The sequence below is a fragment of the Petromyzon marinus genome, chromosome 9, assembly GCF_048934315.1.
Source record: "Petromyzon marinus isolate PM22_M1 ecotype Great Lakes invasive population chromosome 9, UKy_Petmar_22M1.pri1.0, whole genome shotgun sequence".
In the NCBI taxonomy this organism is placed as follows: domain Eukaryota; kingdom Metazoa; phylum Chordata; class Hyperoartia; order Petromyzontiformes; family Petromyzontidae; genus Petromyzon; species Petromyzon marinus.
In genome coordinates, this window is record NC_133675.1 from 14,038,160 (window position 1) to 14,059,608 (window position 21,449).

Here is a 21,449-nt window from a genome sequence, read left to right on the forward strand (position 1 = left end):
CATATAGGAGGCTTAGTACCACGAAGCCATATAAAGCCTGTTTGTATGGCTGCCGCGCTTGGTGTCTGAAAATAATGCATTTTGCGTGGGTTGTTAATTTTGCCATGACCCTTGTACGACATACCCTCCTATTGCGCAGGAGGTCTTGAAATTAATGATCCAAAGAGGACGGGTCAGTTTGTTAATATCCAATTCAAAGGTTGATGTGTTCTGTGACGATGTGTCCACAACACAGAGATGGGGCCATGGTTCAAATCGGTGACCCAAAGATTTAGACTTAGATACAAATACCGTTCAATTCACACTCTGGCGCAAGTAGGCTACAACCACTCCAGATGTAGTTTATTGTTTTAAAAAAAAATACATTGTAGTGAGATTTTCCCCGTTGATTATTGTAAAAACTAATGATCTTCGAAGTGCCTGCGCATTTAACCGAGGCATTGCTTGCTGTGCGGAACAGATGCTTAGAATTATGTGGCCGTTCCCCAGGGATTACTAGATCTGATTGGCCTGAATTTGGGAGATAATAGATCCCAGTTTGAGGGGAAAGGGAGAGTGGTTGTGGGTTATCTGGTTTAGGGACAATGCATTACATCTCTGGCTGATAATTCTCATAGAGTCTGGAGAGACTGCTGGCTTGTCTTTGACCTCTTACATCCATTATCTGAGCCCCAATACACTCCTGCCTACAGGTACCTGCTGTGGCTTGTATGCACGTATATATGTTGAACTTCTTTCAACCGCGTGAATCGGAGGTGCTGGGTGGGGGACAACAAACGAAACACAAAAAGCAGTTCTAATAAATTAGTTTTTAATGTAGATTTAAAATTGTATAATAAGGCTTGCACTGGGCGCTGTAGCTGCCTGTAAATAATGTCCCTCTTCCCCCCATGCATGTATAAATGTGATACGCATACATACACTTGATGATTAGGTCACTCACAAATTTCAAAGATGTACAGTATGTATTTAATGAAGTACAAATAAAACATCAATGCTTATTCACATGAATGAAAACATGCATGCACGCGCACGCACGCACGCATTGTGTACACTTGCGCACCTCCTGACAATCACACGCAAATGCTCATGAGCACATACCTGCACTTATATCCCGAGCCACCTTCCTACAGCCGCTGGGTCTTGGTAGAATTTAGCGGCTTGTCGTTAGCATTCAAAACATATGACTTTGCACGATTCCATCTCAAGGTCGTGGCTTCCCTCGTGGGGTGATTTACAATGCAGCCGGGCAAAAATGGCATCTAAGCATGAATAGAAATTTGGACTTCATTGCCCAAAAATAGAAAATAACCTGAAGGAAGTTTACAACAGAGGAGGTGTTCGGCAGTGTTGCTGTAATTGTCCGTGCTTACAATTACAATAGGGCCGCCATGCCTAATTGCCATTTTTGGGCCTGCCGATACATCTATAAATCTGCATAAATGTCCATAACTGCCATTGATTTCGCAGCACTAAATAGACTAAGAGACATTAATGGAAACGTATGAAAGGCAAAAATATAACATTATTCGTTATGCGAGGAATTTCACGTTCAACTTCACGTTAGTATTTTATTGACTGTATAGAATGACACCCTACTGTGCCATATGCCACACCGTTATTGATCAAGCACGGCAGATTCACAAATAAATTAATGTTTTGTAGATTTAAATAATGAAAACCAAAAACGTGAATGCATGCGTGGTATGCACATGTTTACAGTTGTTATAATTCAGGGGTTTTGATGTACACCTCAACATTCAATAAGAATACTTTACATGCTATAATGATATGTGATTACATTTCATAACGTAAAGGTGGTGCAATTGTTTGCTCACACCACTGCTGGCAAGAGGGTTCCCACTAGAGGGAGCTCTAGAGAGCACTCTGGAGGGAATTGGCCTACTCTTCCACACTGGTCGCACATCTCGAAAGATGTGGGTGTACCCACACTTTACCCGACCTGCATGCGACCCTGCCGATGGACCGTTATTTCAGCAGGTACATCGTGTTGTTCGTTAGCCTTTGTTTTCAAGCCTTCGCTGCAACCTTCACGAATAAAAACGCAACAGCCGTGCATCAGCAAACGAAAATTAAAGAGACGTGCCATTGTCATGCGTGGACAAGTGGCACCCGACAAAACCTGCTTCGCACTTTTGTTAATTCCCTAGTTCAAAATGGAATTTCTGCCAAACTGTGATGTGTTCACTCTGCTGTAAATAAGCCATTTAACTGGTGGCAGTGCGATACATTAAACCTGTTTAGTCTGGAGATGACTGACACATGCGTGGCAGAAACTGAGATAAAAGTGACTATTGAACTTCAATATAGCATTTGAAAATGCCCATTCTAAAAGATATCTAGAAGCGCTATCAAATTACGCGGTGATGCTACGTTGGCGGTGGTGCATACGTACAATGAACAAATACAAAAATAGATCTCAACGGAATCATCAATAACACTGTGGCCTTAAAATGAAACATATACACTCGGTGACATTTTCGGCAATAATCCTTTCTATAGCACTTAAAATGACCCCATGAAAAAGAATCGTTGCCCGAAACGGAACCTTTAATGTATGTTTCTGTTAAGGCAGTGCTATTGATGCGTGTGCAGGTTTTTTTTTTTTTACACGATCAGGGCTCTCTGAGTTTTACTGATATAGTCAATGAAATAATGACAAATGTTAATGACAGTATTGTGTTCAAAAATGTTTTATTATTATTTTTTTAAGTTTGTAAGGTACTCGTTACTTTAAGGTTAGGCACTTGTCGAGGCAAGAAATCTCTCTGCCAAGAGAGACGACGCTGGGTTAATACGAGGATGCAAAATAATTCCACAGCACATCTTCATTTATTTAACATATCTCACAAAAGGTGTGCGTGGCTAGGAGAATACACCTCATCCTTTATTCATTTTCTAGCTGCCGACCTGTGGAGACTGCTGCTGCTGCTGCCGAGCACAGATTCCGGTTGCAATAAATCACCAAATCCATTCCCAATGCAGCTGCTACTGTAGTTGCAGAGAGCACAGCAAAACTCCTCTTTTTGCACTCGTATCCCTGGGAAAAAATGGAACCCTCCAAAATGACGTCTCTCGTTTTCATGAAACACGTACGGGGCAATTGTGTGTGCTGCACGTATTCCATTTTCTTGCAGCGGTAGCGCTCTTCACTTGAGCGGTGCCCGTATATGTGCATGGTAATCCCACTTGGGCTAATCCCATTGGTGGGTCTCATGAGTTTATCCTTACGCGTTGGACACACGAGGTTAGCGCTGTAGCTAGGGTCGCCACGGTGGCGAGATGTTAACTACCTCGCCTGGTAGACAGGAGGTCGTGGGTTCGATCTCGACCCTGACGTTGCCTGCTGTACATTTGGAATTTGCATGTTTACTCTCCCCATGGGCGCGTGGATTTTTCCCCGGGTCCTCCGGTTTTCCCCTCCACATCTAGAACTGACACGCGTTTAGAGTATTTTGGCTGCTATAATTTCCCCCCGTGATGATGATACGCCATGTCCGTTGTGCGATCATTTGTGGTAACCAGGTCGCGTCTGAAAAAGAGCCGTGCCGTCTAGCTCGGTGGGGCCCTTCCCTGGGAAAACAAAAGTGGTAAAATATTAGTCTTAGCTGAAGAACTATTGAACCCCCCCCCCCTCCCCACTATTCCTCCCCCTCCTCGTAGGAAGAGTCTCGATGTGCTGGGCTCACTTAGGCGGACGCTGCGCATTCGACAGCGGCCACGCTCGCGGGGAAATCGCGCCCACAGTCCGCGTTTGAATTACAAATCGATTTCGGTAATATTCTGCACGTATGTGCATATTGCCAGGGCGTAAATAGATGGCATCAGTGGCCAATGCGTCGGGGTGGTGCCGGCGACGGCGGGGTTGGTGGTGGTGGTGGGGGGGGTAGAGGGGTAAGGACAGAGGTCACGGTGCTACATCACGGCGTAAATTTAGCAACAACGGCGAAAGCGCCTCGTAAGCAAAGCTGCCGGGGTGAAGAATCGGGGTAAAGGTGATGGAAGGGGACATTTTATTTACATGTCTTTTTTTTCACCCCTTAATATGCGTGCAGTTGCACATCGTTGTGTGCTTAATGGAGAGATGTAGTGGTATGTTGTGGTTCGCCGAGTGAAAGGCTGGCTAAATGTACCGCCAATGGTTATTCGTTGTTGTATTATTTCGCACATCCGGCTGGGTACGTACGGTGCACAGATACGTTCATCATACACACACACACATATTCAACAAAAACTTAACCGTGAGATCCTGTGTAATTTACCTTTTGCATCACGACAAAGTACTAACGGCTAATGGCATGCACGTCAACGCAAACCAAATGGTTTGATTTACTGGTAATTACCAATTGCCACACTTTGAAATTGGTGACTTCATCGCCATGCCGACGTGCACGTGAAGCCCTCTGAGCTCAACTTAGACTGATGAGAGTGTGACATACGTTTTATCACATTGTGTGCATCTCGTTGTTTTCCGACTACAGTTTGCATTATACTATTGTTTTATAAAGGATACAGTATGAGGCCGTTTCATTAAGTAGAGATGGACGTTATTACAGTAAGATTTGGTACAATACACAAAATGCAAAAACTAGTATCTTGCACTAAAGACGAATTACCTAAATTATCAACAGAAGGTGTATATCGGATTAATTGTGTATGTGGCAGATGCTATATTGGACAGACGGGACGTAACATCAGCATAAGACTAAAAAAACACCAAAGAAATATTAAATTATCTCAAAGACAACTGTCGGTAGTGGCAGAACATTCTTGTCAACAAGGACACCCAATTGATTTTGATAACGTTGAAGTGTTGTGTAAAACTAATTATTACTGGCAAAGACTAATTAGAGAATCCATTGAAATTGAGAGAAATAGAAATAACTTTAATCGCTCTGACAGCTACAGGCTTAGTGCGGCTTGGAAGCGTATTATTAAATAATACATATTACAATTCCTTATAGGGGAAATACATACTAATTAACGGATTACGAACGTAGCATATAATCATAATAACACACATTACAACTAATTACTAATCTACAACTCATTACTAATCATAACCATTGACTGATTACCAATCGATTATATAATTATAATACCTACCCCTCTGCCCCAAAGCACTGCACCTGAATGAGTTAAATGATGACGTCACCCTGCTGCTCTATTTAAGACCGGGAGCAAGTGAGGGCTTTACTATTCTGGCGAATTGCCCGATGATGCTGGATGTAATTACCAGCGAAACGTCGTACTCAAACTGTAAATGTTGTGGATTCACTCTTCATCACACCGGTGGGCTGAAGTAGTGAACTATTTGTCTTTTGTCAACGTGACAATTTTTTGCTGATTGGCCGTGTCGGGTGGTGGAGGGTTACGACACATTTATAAATAACGCGATCTAACCCAAAACCTTTATTATGAAATAATATTGGTCGCGAAAGCCTACGTGTTAAACGGACAAGTTTGTTCGTATCTCTGAAAGTTCGCAAGTCGAATGTTCTTGAGTATATGAGACCCCGTACTCGCACTCTACTGGAATACACACCTCAAAGCAGCCCACGAGCTTCCTAACGCCATCAGCGTAGCAGTCCCTCGGTTGATTGTCGGCTCTGTAGAGTTCCCTCAGTGGGAGAGCCTTCTGTCATCAGTGGTGCGAGCAGGCGATTGCGGGGGCTGCACTTTTACCTTCGGTTATTACTGAAGCAGTGTTCGTTGTAAGGAGACCTATGCTTGGCAAGAGAAAAAAAAAACAACCTTTCCCAATCTGCCACTCTGACGTTTAGACATTGTTCTGCCAGCATAAAAACAATCCAATTCTGATACTTGTGCTATGCTGCAACGATGGATTTTGATGGGTTTGGAGGCTTTCGTATATCGCTTTGCATGAATCTATTTAACCGAACCTGAATGGCAAGTTGTTATTGAAACAATTTTCGGTGGTAAATGCTATCCACTGCAAATAAATTCAATAAACACCAGTTTGCCCTCTCTCTCATTGTGACATATCGTACATATAATGCATTCCTTTAGAGATACCACACTAACACCCATTGTAGTAGTTGTAAATATGATGCGGATCGCTGTTGCATAGATGTTGTTATTTCAAGTAGTTGGTTTATTGGTTTCTTTGCATGTTTAATGTAAGCAAATATTCACAGCACAAGTGTTTTCACAGCATACACTCTATAGTACTGAAGCACCTGATCCAATATTGTGTCTGCATACATTGATTGAGCGTCTAGAAATGTGATAAAAAGACGAGATGAACTTACATTAATGCTAATGTAATGCATTAGTTGTGTTGTAGGATTTTTTTCTATTTTTTGCATCTGAAAACGTTGTATGCTGTGCCTCTGTAGTGTGGGTGATGCACGCCGCACACAACGTGGGCTAACGAGCAGGGCACGGAGGAATTACTCAATATTAGGGTACGCGAACACATGGGCCCTGTGCCAGCTTAAAAAAAAAACCATCATCAAGAAATGATAAGTGGTGGCCATTGGGTGAATCGGGAGCTGGAAATCTGCCATCTAAACACGACACCTACTGCACTGGGTGCTGAACAAGAGCAAAGATGGAGTCCATGATGATCATAGCAGAGTGGATTACAGCCTTTCGTTAAACCATTCTTGCTCAGCACCCAGCGCAGTAGGTGTCGTGTTTACAGCCCGTCGTTAAACCACTGCTCGGTGGAGGCTTCCCCAAAATCGTGGTGGTTGTTTGACCATACTTCACCATGCTGATTAGCATACGTTTTGGTCAAGGGGGTTAAAGGCCCAGGACCAGTTTAGATATCACTCGCCGGTTATGTCAGTGGATGGGGCATTGAAACAGGTCACCTGATTTGGAGGCTATAGCTCCTGGAAATATACGGAATACTCTTATAGATTTAAAGCTTTCGTGACTGCAAGGATCCATACTCTTTGGTTCTATTCGGTAAAGTCACGTAGGTAAAAAATAAAACAACAAAAATCACGACGTTTCGGCCACAACACAAGTGGCCTTCATCAGGTGAAGGCACCAGACTGTCTCGAGGACAGCGCTGGAGTGAAACACAGCCACGCTCAGACCGCGGACCTTTAAGCTGTGTGCGAGCAAACAAGGTGCCTTGACAAAGGAATTAGCATAAAAATTAGCATTTGATTGGCCGACTTTAGAAAAGAGGTGGTGTACGTGCCGGTGGACTTGCCGTGTGGCGCGAGGGGGGGAGGGGGAGTTTACCTATTGATGGTGTGAAAAGGGAATTTATAAGAGCTACGAAAGTTTGGGGTACCACTACTTGAAAAATATACTGTACCATTGAAATTAGTTTAATGTTTAGTTCGATTTAGAACATCTATCCAATGGTTGCTTAATTTGAAACCATCTTCGCGGTTGAAATTGTGTCTGTGTTTGTAGATCTGAATTGCCTCGTGAACAAATCTCTGATAAAAACCCGTGGGTTTGCAAAGAACCTTGGTATCGGAGAAAATTATATCGTGATCACCCACAGCGTTGTAACAGTGATCAGCCACGGCAGAAGAATTCGTTTTGCCGTGTTTCAAATCTGATTTGTGCTCGCGAATTCGGTCAGAGACATGTCGCTTTGTCTCCCCGATATAGCAATCACCGCAGGTACAACTCAATTTGTAAACCCCGGGGTACTGTAAGTCAGGAATGACATCCTTCACGGATGGGATCAGATCACGAATTTTGTGTACTGTATTGAACCGGACCTGGATTTTGTGTTTGTTTAGAATTTTGGTAATCTTTTTAGTAACGCCTGCTATATATGGGGAGTGTGATGGTTTTGACCGAAGTATCAAGTGGTTGTTTCTGTATGGAGGGAGAAACAGCTTGGCGGATGGTACGGTCAGAGTAACCATTCCTTTTGAGGGCCAGGTGTACATGTTTTCATTCACTGGTCAGGTGGTGTTGGTCCGAAATGCAATGAGCCCTATGGTATAAAGTTTTGATGAGAGAATTATTTTGGGCTGGGTGGTGGTGGGAATCAGGTTTCAAGTAGGAATGTGTGTGGCTGGGTTTCCTGTAGACAGAATGCCCCAATGAGCCATCAGGTCTCCTCTCAAACAGAACATCTAAGAATGGTAGCTTGCCATCTTTCTCCACTTCCATGGTGAATTTGATGGCGGGATGTCTGGAATTGATGTGGTGTAGGAAAAGGTTCAGAGCTGGGAGGCCATGTGGCCAAATGACGAAAGTGTCATCCACATATCTCTTCCACAGGGAAGGTCTGAGGGTGGAAGTCTGGATGGCGTCTGATTCAAATTTCTCCATGAAAATATTGGCTATCACTGGTGACAAGGGGGATCCCATGGGGGTACCCTAATTTTGTTTGTAGAAGGAGCCATTCCAAGTAAAGTAGGTATTGTTGAGGCAGTGCCTAACCAGTGCAGGTGTGTCGGGGTCTAGTCCATGTTGGACCACATTTTCAATTATTTCAATGGTATCAGGTACTGGGACCTTGGTGAACAAAGAGACCACATCGAAGCTGACAAGGATATCGTCAGGGGACAGTACAACGTCTTTGACCATAGAGACCAATTGGGCTGAGTTAAGTACTGCTGAGGCGGTCTTGCCAGTGAAAGGCAGCAAGGTATCTGACAGAAAACGGGCTAGTCTATAGGTAGGGGAGTTGATCGTGGATACGATGGGTCGTAGTGGGGTGCCTTCTTTATGAATCTTGGGAAGACCATCGAATCTAGGGGGTCTTGCAGCAGAAGGTTTTAGGGAGGGACGTTTAGTTGGGTCGATTAGGGAGGTCGAACTTGTGATGATCTTGTTGGTTTTTATCGCTAGGCTATTGGTAGGGTCATTTTTAATTTTGAGTAACTTCCATCGTTGAGCAGATTCTGGATTTTGTTGTTGTATGGATCTTTATCCATAATTACAGTAGCGTTGCCTTTATCGGCTGAGAGGATGACTATATCACTTCTGTTTTTTAAATTCGCGAGTTCAGAGCGTTCATTTTTGCTGATGTTACTAATGGGTTTCTTAGCATTCTTAAGAATAGTGGCTATTTCAGCTCTCGCATCGTCTGCTTGGATGTGTCCCACGCCTTTGAGGGCTACATCGACCTGAGAGATGATATCATCTACTGGTATGTGTTTTGGGGTGACAGCAAAATTCAGTCCCCTAGCCATCACACTCCCCATATATAGCAGGCGTTACTAAAAAGATTTCCAAAATTCTAAACAAACACAAGATCCAGGTCCGGTTCAATACAGTACACAAAATTCGTGATCTGATCCCATCCGTGAAAGATGTCATTCCTGACTTACAGTACCCCGGGGTTTACAAATTGAGTTGTACCTGCGGTGATTGCTATATCGGGGAGACAAAGCGACATGTCTCTGACCGAATTCGCGAGCACAAATCAGATTTGAAACACGGCAAAACGAATTCTTCTGCCGTGGCTGATCACTGTTACAACGCTGTGGGTGATCACGATATAATTTTCTCCGATACCAAGGTTCTTTGCAACCCACGGGTTTTTATCAGAGATTTGTTCACGAGGCAAATTCAGATCTACAAACACAGACACAATTTCAACCGAGAAGATGGTTTCAAATTAAGCAACCATTTGGAAAGATGTTCTAAATCGAACTAAACATTAAACTAATTTCAATGGTACAGTATATTTTTCAAGTAGTGGTACCCCAAACTTTCGCAGCTCTTATAAATTCCCTTTTCACACCATCAATAGGTAAACTCCCCCCCCCCCCCCGCGCCAAACGGCAAGTCCACCGGCACGTACGCCACCTCTTTTCTAAAGTCGGCCAATCAAATGCTAATTTTTTATGCTAATTCCTTTGTCAAGGCACCTTGTTTCCTCACACACAGCTTAAAGGTCGCAGTCTGAGCGTGGCTGTGTTCCACTCCAGCGCTGTCCTCGAGACAGCCTGATCCCTTCACCTGATGAAGGCCGCTTGTGTTGTGGCCGAAACATCGTGATTTTTGTTGTTTTATTTTTTACCTACGTGACTTTACCGAATAGAACCAAAGAGTATACGGAATACTATTTCACTCATTATGCATGCGCCCTTGTTTTTTTAAACCAAACAAATTTTGAGTCAACCTGGCCTGAAAATCCCTCCTGGCCTTGTGTCTCGCTCATAGGTAACACTACTCCTGCCTCTTTCTGTGCTTTTTTTTTAAAGTGACCAAAACAAATGCATTTCCACTCAGCTCAAACATAAAGTGCTGACCAGGCATTCCGTTTAGTTTTGGTGCTCCTAACTATAGGGAAAAGTAAAAAAAAAATAACCTCCCTGCTCCAATTTCACCATTACGCAAGGCCTTTTTGTCTGCACAAATTTCCATGTAAGCTGACCAATGTGTGCCATTGTGTCAATGTGTCAATGCGTGCACACGTGCACATTCATGCGTCCACACGTGCACATTTATGAGTATGTGTCCTTGTACGCTATTTCTTGCAGGACGCGGTAGTGTAGCGGTAAGCGCGCTGCGCTACGAACTCTGTGGACCGAGTTCGATTTTCCGCTCAGGGCTAATGCCAGTGACGATTACCTGACCCGGTTCCGGGCTCCCTCTAGGTCAGCTCAGCCTCAACTGAGCACTTGGCGCAGTGTGCAAACATCACCACCAGGGAGACAAATGTGGCTGGGCATTGAGTTGGTCACACCACCCTCTCGTGGGTCACATGGGAGATCTTTGTTTGCACGTGATTACTGATGCTTTATGCCCCAACACTGCGGTGTATGCACTGGACGTAATATGAGATAAAAGAAAAGTTTAACTTTTTAAATGATTAGTCATTTGTCCTCATTGCACGTAATATACACGGTGCAAAGAAGCATTGAAATATGAATGCTTGGAATGACACTCGAAGACAAAGAGAAGGCACGTCTCAGGGGGACACGCGGCGTGCAGAGATGGGCCAATGCGGCCGAGATCGAGCGATGACACACGAGTTCTCAAAATGAATTCTGGCATCACAGGGATAGCGATGGGGGGCACGGGGCGAAGCCCTTTCATGCAGCAGTGGCTATGGAGAAGGCCGCCGCCGCTTCTGCTGCTGCTGCTGAGAATCGCGTCGTTTCGAGTTCGTCACCTTCGCAGTCTTCGCTTTCGTTTCCTGCGAGAGGCTGGGCTGGTAACGCCACCAAAAGTAACCAGCCGTCGAATGCACACGCGCCATTGCAAACCGGATCACGCGTGCTCTTGAATGAGATGTGGCCTAAAAGAATAAAACACATTGGGATGGAAACTATCGCTCGATACGTCGCGCTGAAAACAATTTGCGGAGCCGTGCGCACGTTGGTTACAGGGCGAGGATGGGAGAAGTGTGTTGTGATTAGTTAAACCATTTCCCTAGAGAAGGAATGGAGCTCTGTGTAATCAGTGCTCCACACCTGTGCACCCCCAAAGACAAGGATCACCCGTGTAGCCTCAACAGACTGCTGGGGCAAGTTCTGTTAGCGAGCACCTATGAAGGCCGACGCGGCACACGAGGGGGTGGGTGGACAGCACCGCACCCGACCGCCTTTGTCTCCCGAGCGGCGATGTTTACTACACACCGCACCAGCTACTTACTTGAGGCTGAGTCGACCGAGGGGATGCCCAGGACCGGTCCAGCTATTTCGTCACTGGCGTTGACCGTGAGCGGGAATCGAACTCGGGTGGCCGGGTTCGTAGCGCAGCAGCGCTCTAACCGCTACACAACCTCGGCACCCCCGAACACGAGGTCACACACACACACCACACACACACACGCCAACACGTGCTTATAATTAGGAGGGGCAATGTGCACCAAGCTTCCAAGCGAGCCCATCTCAATAATTATTCTCCCTGCTCGACCACACCTGAGTCCCCTCGCCTCGTGGTGTGGGCAGCGGTGTGGGCAGTGATGTGGGCAGCGTTGTGGGCAGCGGTGTGGGCAGTGATGTGGGCAGTGATGTGGGCAGCGGTGTCGGCAGCAGTGTGGGCAGCGGTGTGGGCAGTGATGTGGGCAGCAGTGTAGGCAGTGATGTGGGCAGCGGTGTGGGCAGTGATGTGGGCAGCGGTGTGGGCAGTGATGTGGGCAGCGGTGTCGGCAGCAGTGTGGGCAGTGATGTGGGCAGTGATGTGGGCAGTGATGTGGGCAGCGGTGTGGGCAGTGATGTGGGCAGCGGTGTGGGCAGTGATGTGGGCAGCGGTGTCCCACTGTGACCAATACCAACACAATCGCCATTCGCCACTAAGTGACGGTGAAGTCACCACGGCGCCTGTGCCAGGCAAAGTGCACTTTGAGGCCACGTGAAGTGTCGAAGATTTGTTGCCTTTTCAGAGTGGCGTCGTGTTACCCTCTAACATGGACCCTCTGCATCGGTTTAAGCGACCGTGACAGTTTGCCTGTATTACAAACTACAGTACCCCTGATAATACCGTACACACGTATATTGCCATTTTACCATTGAGACACCGTGCGATTACTTAAGAGACAAATTAAATTGTTCAAACACTTTAGTCATTAAATGCATATTAACATCGTAAATCTTATTTTTATATATATCTCATGCCTGATGGATTATGAACATGAACTGTAGCCGCTTTGTTTGATTTGTTCGTAAAATTCATCTGCAAGAACACACTCTGGGCAATGAATTAACGCCAATTACACGTGCCGACAGGGGAGCCTTGTGATCCACACCGCCGTGGCCATCGCCATAGCCCGTTTGGGTCTTGTGAAAACTGGTGGATCATCAAAGCAAACGCACGAGATACAGATCCGAATGTGCATCGCATCGCTGCACATTCGCGTTGTACAGCAGTGGTCGGAATGCACGGGGTTTGTATCGCTACTGAAGGCATTGATGGTACTGTGGGCGGCAGGCAGGCATGGTCTTATCTGTCAACAACACCATTTTCACCCCCTGTGGCTGTACACGGGAGGGGGTGCTCGAGTGATGTGCAAGGCCAGATTAAACCCCCAACAGTTCCTTTTTGCTCATTTATGACCTGTGTATGGTTGCAGACACAGCAATACATGATATATGTATCGTCACGTTCATTGGCAGATGTGAACTGTTTAGTAGCGATTGGGAGGGGTCCCTAAACATCTCCGGGACTGCTCACGACTGTGGCTTCTGTGTGCGAGGATTTTTAAAAACGTGACCACGCTTTGTCATGTAAACGTTCGAAGTTACAACTTAATTCTCTATCAAGATTACAAATGTGATATATATGTTTTAAGTCAAACCTATGAAATCAGATATGCCCGATGGCTATTTGATTATATTTCCGTAATTTCAATAGTTCAAATTATAGTTCATTGGGGAGAAATGTGTAGGTATAGTATATTGTCGTCGGTAGGGTGCATGCGATAGCTGTGATTTTCACACCTGATGATGATTGCTTGTGTTGCAATCGAAACGTCGTGATTAAAAAAAATATGTATTTTTTTACCTACGTGACTTTACCGAAAGAACCAGAGTGTGGATCCTTGCAGTCACGAAAACTTCAAATCAAGAAGGGTGCATGCCGTTTGTTGATTGTAACAATAGAAATGTATTAAGGCCACAACTATTTGCTACTTGATAATTTTTTCCTCATCTGCCAAAAGTGTTTTCAGTCTCCTAATATATACCGATAAACTAAGCTCTAGGATTATAATTCCAGTTATATATTATGCATAAAAAACAGAGAATAATTAATGTATGTGCAATCGTCAGTGATAAAACTTTAGCAAAAAATATATTTAAATTATGAAATGCTAATGACTCCCTGGGTAATGAATCTCTGAATACTTAGTTATTGTGAAATTTAAATGAATGTTAATCTAGAGCAGCAAAGGAAAATATGTATATCTCATTTTCGAAGCATCACACTTCCTCAATCGCTCCGATACCCACCACGACAGCAAATTCTAAACATTGTTCGGAAATTCGAGGACACATTTCACCACTAGCGAAATGAGGCTATCAGGTCTTGTTAGGCCATAATAATGTACACACCCTCTGTGATTTCAAATAACAACATTATTTACATCGAATTTCTTTATTTCAGCCACATTTTAATTCAATCACGTTTTAGTGCAATTTTAGATGTTTTATTGGTTAAAAAAAACAAGTTTATTTGAAAAAAATATATGCATAATTAAGATAAAGTGTGTTATTAAAATGTTTATTATGTAAGGTGTTGTTACAGACGTAATAGTTTGTTCCGGGAACCATGTCATCATGAAATAGCATTCGAAATAGAATTTAGACGTTCCAGTGTATGTTTGGAGCACCAAAATAGCATTACAGTGCGTGTTAAATTCTAAACCGTGTACATTAAAAGACTTAATCCAATGTTAGATACATTGTGTGTTCGCCTCAGATAGGCATGGTTGGTTAAAAATGAGGTGATCAGAAGGGATGGAAAATCAGAAATCGGCTGTTCTCCTCCAGACTCCAGACGAATTCTCTATTTCCCTGGTCTACCCTGAGGCGTGAGCTTCTATTATGTCCACCTCAAGGCTTGAACTTGGGCCCTCGTGAGGCAATGGCCTCTGCGTCCAGACCTTTTGTGCTTTAGCTCCCACAAACAAACCGTGTGGTCAGCTCAGAACGTGAATGGTTCTTGAATAGATGTGCGCAGCAGCAGTTATTTTTGTCAAGTATTTGGAGTGACAATTCCCGCTCACTGCCAAAACCTATTTTCTGCCATTGTGAAATCTGCCTTCTGTGTTTTTCATATGTATCTGTTTTTTTTCGAACATTACGAAAGGTGCAGTTATAAATAACTCATCATGCAATCTTTTCTCGGTTACGATAAGTTGTAACAAGTGTCAAGGATGAAGGGGTAGCACAATTTAGGATCATGCTTTCTTCCTGACACACGTTTTTGAATTGGCATCTTCGCACAATAACAATGCTCCATTAAATATGCAGCAGCAGCTGTTTTGTCTGACATCTACGTTATACACCGTAAATTAATATAGCAGTGCGCTACGTATGTGTCTGAGTGTAATTATCACGTCTGTAGTCAAAGCGTGTACTGCAGTAGATTGCCACGAATTATCATACAGCAAATAATAATCAACATGACCATAACTCATCAGCAAGTCACCAACAATATCCTGTCAAATACACTTCAACTCACTGCACTGCGTACAGAGGGCTCCTGATCATGGCATTTTGTGTTTTATATTCAAATGTAATCGTGGTTTTACGAGAAACGCACGCTAAAGGGTTAATGTTTGTGGTCATTTGCACCCAGAGAGCAAGTAACACAGCACGTTTCACATATCTTCACGACTGCGGTTGATTTATCATATTTTTCATTGTTATAAGATAACTGTAAAAGACTGTTCCTGCGTTGTGCACGCCGTTTGTGAATTGTAATAAATTCTATATTTGTAAAAAAAAGTTGTAATTAAACGTAATTAAACCGCGATATAAAATAACAGTCACAGATGCTGTTTAATATTGTTGTCAGGGTCTTTTAAATTGGCGTTTTAAAGTGTCACTGACTGCATGTTAAAGTTACTGATGAGCTGCAATGTCCAGGAACAGATGTTTGATTGCCAACTATAAGATTATTAAGACTCAATGTGCCTTTGTCAACATTTTATTTGTCTTCTTATTGCTGTGATAGTACAGTAATAGTAAAAATAGGCTGACTTACAAAATAATTTACATTGATACATATCGCTATAAATGGCTGAATAATGTTGAGGTGACCAGGTGGTTTAGAGGTCAGAATTCTGAGCTGGAACCACTGAAACCTGGGTTTGACTCCAGGCTGTGAATAAAAAATGTTCTCAAGTGTAATGGGTTTATGGTTCGAGCGCTGTCACCAATGACAGGAGATTTTGGTTCTGCACTTAACCTGGCTATATATGAGCACGTTGGTTTGATTGTCCTGCTAATGGACAATGCTATGATTTCGATTTCAAGCTTTCGTGACTGCAAGGATTCATCTTCTTTGGTTCTTTCGGTAAAGTCACGTATTCATTTATTCTCATTCTACGTGACTTTACCGAAATAACCAAAGAAAATGCTATGATTATTTATGTCATATTGCAGAGTGGGTGGGAAAAGTGTTGCCCTCTACTCTGTGAACCACTTTAAGGAATCTCAGAGGAAGCTCTGTGATATCTACTTCTCTAAATACGAAGGGTTACGGTGATGTGTATAACACAAATTAGATTACAACTGGGGGAAATGATAAAATACTAAAATTAAAAGGTTGTTTAACGTAACTTTACCGGAGTGGTATAAAATATGTTGAGCAATATTTCCCCTTACAACTGCATGTGCATGGATGCCACTTGTTTTTATATTTAAAGTTAGTTTGACCCAGAAGACATTTGGAAAATGGCCTTTAGCCAATTGCATGATCTTCAGCCAACCACACATGATGTTATATTGAAAAACATACATTGCTCTGACAAATCCAGTTACTGTGCAATATTTACATCATAAACATGCAAATGTACTTGACCCTGTACATTATTTTATTCCCCAACATTAGCGCTTCTATTTAAAAAAAATAATTGAGTTGAGATTCAGTGCTGCAGCCTGCCATTTCCCACAAATATCCGATCATCGATGGCCTACCGGAGGCTTGGCGGGAGGTTACAAGCCACATAAAATACAAAAATATATATCGAACAAACACAAATTGATAATTTCATCTCATATGAACACCAGGGAATTGTGGGTAAAGGAGTGAAAGGCAAGGGAAATCGATTTTGGGACCCTCTGCAGTCTCCTGCGAACAGCAGGGATATCCCCGTGTGTGTGTGGTGTGTGTGTGTGCTCCTTTGGTCATTTACAACAGGCCTATAGCAAGTGAATTACTGTCGCTGGCACTTCCTTAGGGACCATTCACAGTTTATAAATACCTAATCCCTTAATCGTCCTCTCTTAATGAACTGCACTCAAAGTTAAGCTTTTTTTAAATTTGTTGTTAATGGTTAAATGCACTCTTATGGAATTTTCTGGAAAAATAAGTGTATTAGTTTTGATAAGGTCTGTTCTAAACTATATACGTATAATAAGAACTTCTACAGTGTCCTTGAGCTTAACATTTCTTTGTAGCACTTCCAAATTGCATTTTACTGGCTTTTGTCATGGTTTTGCTCTTAATCACTTCAATAGACTCAGCAGCACCTTATCAGCCCCTGAGTGAGAATTGTATCTTCAAGTCGCAGCTTGAGTTATGGGGCTCAAACTTGAGATGCATGCAGAGCGGGAGATGTGGGGCTGAATTCAGTTCGGCACTTGCATTTAACTCTTTTATCTCCTGTTCCGTTTAATTGTTACAAGCGTAGACACATTTCCTTAAAATACACTGCAATAGGTGTAGGAAATGTTCACGAGAAATGGGCAGTGACTCATGGTAGCAGGTAGGGAGCAGCCGGATTTTAACCCTCTTTTATTTTTAAATTCCCGGCATTGAAATGGAACCTGGTGTGCGTCAAGACCAGGTGGCACTGCAGCTAGCTTTGGCAAATAGTGACATTTGGAGCTGAGGAGGAGCACGCGATAATGGAGTGTCAAGCCATTTCTTTCTCCGGTGACTATGTTCCCAAACACTGTGCAGCATATGCTCTCTATCATGTCACCATCTGGTAAATTATTGATTGTGTAAAGTCAAAAACAAATCGCACGTTATTGTCAAAGTTGAGTTTGAGTACTCCTGTGTTTTTTTGATTACTATTAAAGTCTTTATATATATATTTTTTTTAAGTCAACACCATCTATATGTACCCCAAAGTGTTTCAGGCAAAGAGCAGGGCAGTAAGAGGATGAACTCCAGTTTCTTGTGGTCAGACATTCAGGGGGCGTCTCCAGCGTTGTTGAGTTACAAAAGGCAGCCGCCACTCTCACGTCCGGGTGTGTGCCACTTCTCAGCTCGTTAGCTGCCAGTGGGAGCCAGCATCTCGTGTTACGTGGAGCCGACAGGGCTTCTTGAGAGCTGGCCGCTAGTGCAGCTGATCCACTGTCCGTTATCTTATATCCTTTATGAATACAACAGTGCCCATGTTATCACTATTTTTTTTTTGGAAAATGAAAGATCTTTGAGTTTTTGTCGGGTGAAGGATGGTGTACCGCACACATTTTGCTTACGTCATCTGAACCAATATTTAATTATCAATCAGAGTACACCTATTGTGAATCAACTGAAAAGTATCAGTTCCAGTAACTATGCAAGCAAATTCGATGCTAAAATGTACTACGTAAATAATGGCGGTGCGTGGCAAAAAATTGTTGATAAATAAAGGCACGTGAACACTCGCAGTATATTTTGTGTGTAATAAGCTTTAAAGGTAAAATATTCCATCAGGGAGATACAAAACGTGCTCCTCGTTAAATTGCATATATGTGCATATGTAATGGAAAAAAAGCAATTTTTTTGCATTTCCTGTGACCCGATGTGGAATATTAAGATATAAAACCTCCATTCACACACAGCGGCAGTGTTGTCTGTTAAGGGGATTTCAAAGGGACGAATGAAGCAACCCAGCTGCATTTATTTATTTATTTAGCCTAATGTTATGCGTTACTTAACTTTTTTTTCCCCCAAGGTCCACAGTCATGTGTGGTCCATGCAAAACGTGTTGATTGAATAATTGATGCTGATTACATTTAAAATGTGCTACTTAATCGAGGCAAGCAGATGCAATAAAATACATTCCTTTAAGAAAATAAACATTTGCAAGTCTTTTAAAATATGTATTTCTATGAATATACAATAATTAAATATTTTTTGTACGAACACATAAGATGGGTAATTGGTTAATTCCATATACTTGGCAAAACATCGATACGTTACATAAAATTACCCATGTTACAGCTGCACGAGTCTCACGGTTCTTTGTTTGGGATCGTGATTCGAACTTGTGATAATAAAAGGCAATGTTAACTTTCAATGCCGATCAAGCGAAGGACTTCTAGACCAGCCTGCCGGTATTCACTGCATTTGCCATTATAATGTATCACACAGACATGGGGCATACCTTTATCTGGTGGTTGGTTGTGATTGGGATACACCAGCAAGTCTCACTCAACATGTATGGTGCCATTTTTGGCAATGCACCGTTTTTTATTGCAAGTAAAGAGATCTCCATTGAATCCTCGGATTATGAGAATAGGTTTACACGTTGAATAAACAATACAAAATATAGTACTGTACAGATGTGTTATTATTTTTCTATACGTAAGAACGCACGACCACAATTACCCATGTGTACAGTAGGCATTTTATTCAATACGTTAAAGCATGTGTATATATATACGGCATTGCTTTCTAAATCTACATTTTAGAATACCATGCCATTGTAAACACACTTGGACACCTTTGGACATTTTTTTTTAGCTGACTGGGTTAAACGAATAAGTATACGTATCAAAATCATGGTCAGCATTCAAATAAAACGAAATTCATTTTCTTAAATAATATAGTTGTGTTTTGTTGTATGCCATGCCGTTCGTTTTCTGTGTGTGCACATTTACAAGGGTGTTCCATTTGCACGGTCTTGCTGATGTCGCTAACAATGCGTGCGTGCGCATACTTTTGTCAAACCTGTTACAGATTTCATTTAGTTCAAGACTAGGGACTGTTGTATTCAGGATCCCGAATGCAAAGTTGGTTTGCAATAAATACATACTTACATTTAAACATCATCTGTTAAATTATACCACGGTAAATTATTGTTCTTTTGGGTTGAATTGAAGTCCAATTGTTTCTTAAATAAACACGCATACATTTTTGTTTGCAATGGCCTGCAAGTGAGTGCACTATAGCCGGCTGCTTTCTTTAAAACCGTGAAACGTTTGATTGGAAATCTGCGCGCTTGTTTAGGTGTACAGTCGCTGTTTCTATCTAACGCCGCTCGCAAAACCATCAACATGACGGGTTTTCAATAAGTAGAGAGAGCCTTTTAAAATATTATAATCCTGTGAGCCCCCGTGTGTCAGTGTGATTTTTGAAGAAGAAATTGTGTAGCGTAAGGGCGAGTAACCATGGTTCGCATGTTTAAGGGGATTACAGCAGTGGTAGGCCAGTCGATGCTTCAACTTTTACCCATTGGTGCTCAAGTTGAGAAGTTGATTTTGAGTTAAGCCTGACATTCATCAGAAACGCCATGCTGAGCAACCGTTGAGAATAAAAAGAATAGTACAACACAACCCACACACGGCACGCATAATGATGGCACTGATGGCAAAGCTTTGACGGGATGTTCCCGGAACCATCACCCGCATATAGCCTAGACCCAGCCCGTTTGGACTTCTATCCAAACAAGATCCACCGTGGAAGGGTATTTGACAGTGACGAGGCCATGAAAGCGGTGGTACAGTCGTGGCTTGAGGAGCCAACCGAAGATTTATATGCTGCTGGCGTCAGGAATCTAGGAAGCTGTTGGAACCTGTAGATTATGGCTCTGCCAATAAATAGTCTGTCACGCTGACGTTGATTCCTCGTGAAACAACTCTGGTTGTTGCCTGATGATGCTGGTTGTAATTACTGGTGAAACGTCGTATTCGAATTGTAAATGTTGTGGGTTTACTCTCAAAAGCACCGGTGTGCTGTACTAGTGACGAATTGGCACATTGTGTTTACGTTACAAAGCTTACTAATTGCTGGTGGCGGGTTTAACGATACATTTATATTCTTGGTTCTTTCGGTAAAGTCACGTAGAATTGTATTGTTTTATATTTTTATTATTTTATTGTTTCCCTTCTACGTGACTTTGCCGAAAGAACCAAGAATATGAATCCCTGCAGTCACGAAAGCTTTAAATCAAGATACATTTATATTTTACGCTATCTAACCCAAAAACCTCCATTATAGATAATATTGAATTTTTTTTTGTATATATATACCTCTGCTTGTTATAACGCTGCTGTATAAATCCCATCAGCTGTGTACATATATTTAACATGATATTTAAAAAAAATACTTTACGCTTGAAGTAAACGTCTGTGTGCACGTTATGCATTTGGTAAAATTTACGCTGAATCCCGTTTAATGTTTTATATTTAATGTTGCTGAATGACAGTGAGTAAACCGGTCAGAATCGGATTACCAGTTCCCAAAGTCAGGAACTGGTAACCAATTCCAGTCGAATGCTCGTAACGAATGCACCGATTGGCACACGCGAACGTACCACACGGACGCACGTGGACACTTGGCCTCGTTTCCGGGTCAAAAGGTACCGGTGTAACCCTGCACTTGTTGGCTTGCCTTCTCACGCCACCGCTGGCGGAAGAGCCTCCACGAGAGGGAGCTCTAAGGTGGTATTTGGTCTACTCTTCCACGCTGACCGGACGTCTCCATAAATGTGGCCGTCCGTACTTTTTACCCCGCCGCACGCGACCTGCCTATCGGTTAACCGTGGGCAGGGTTGAGGGGAACTTAAGAAACTACCCCCATTGCTTCAACCGCCGCACTGGGCGTCACAGTGGCGACATATTAACTATCACGACCTCCTG

General features: G+C 42.9%; 2 long non-coding RNA genes across 7 annotated transcripts in view; one reads left to right on the forward strand and one right to left on the reverse strand.

The window, feature by feature from the left end:
* LOC116940476 (uncharacterized) overlaps nucleotides 1-11,925 on the reverse strand; it is a 70,242-nt gene extending 58,317 nt beyond the window's left edge. The window contains exon 1 of one of the 2 annotated variants that reach the window (XR_012941341.1): nucleotides 11,578-11,925. This is a non-coding gene — a long non-coding RNA (uncharacterized LOC116940476). The remainder of the gene's footprint in view (nucleotides 1-11,577) is intronic. The other variant, XR_012941338.1, reaches the window with a different exon arrangement.
* The window catches only part of LOC116940475 (uncharacterized), a 136,637-nt gene that overhangs the window by 61,090 nt on the left and 54,098 nt on the right, over nucleotides 1-21,449 (forward strand). The gene's annotated exons all lie outside the window — the stretch shown is intronic.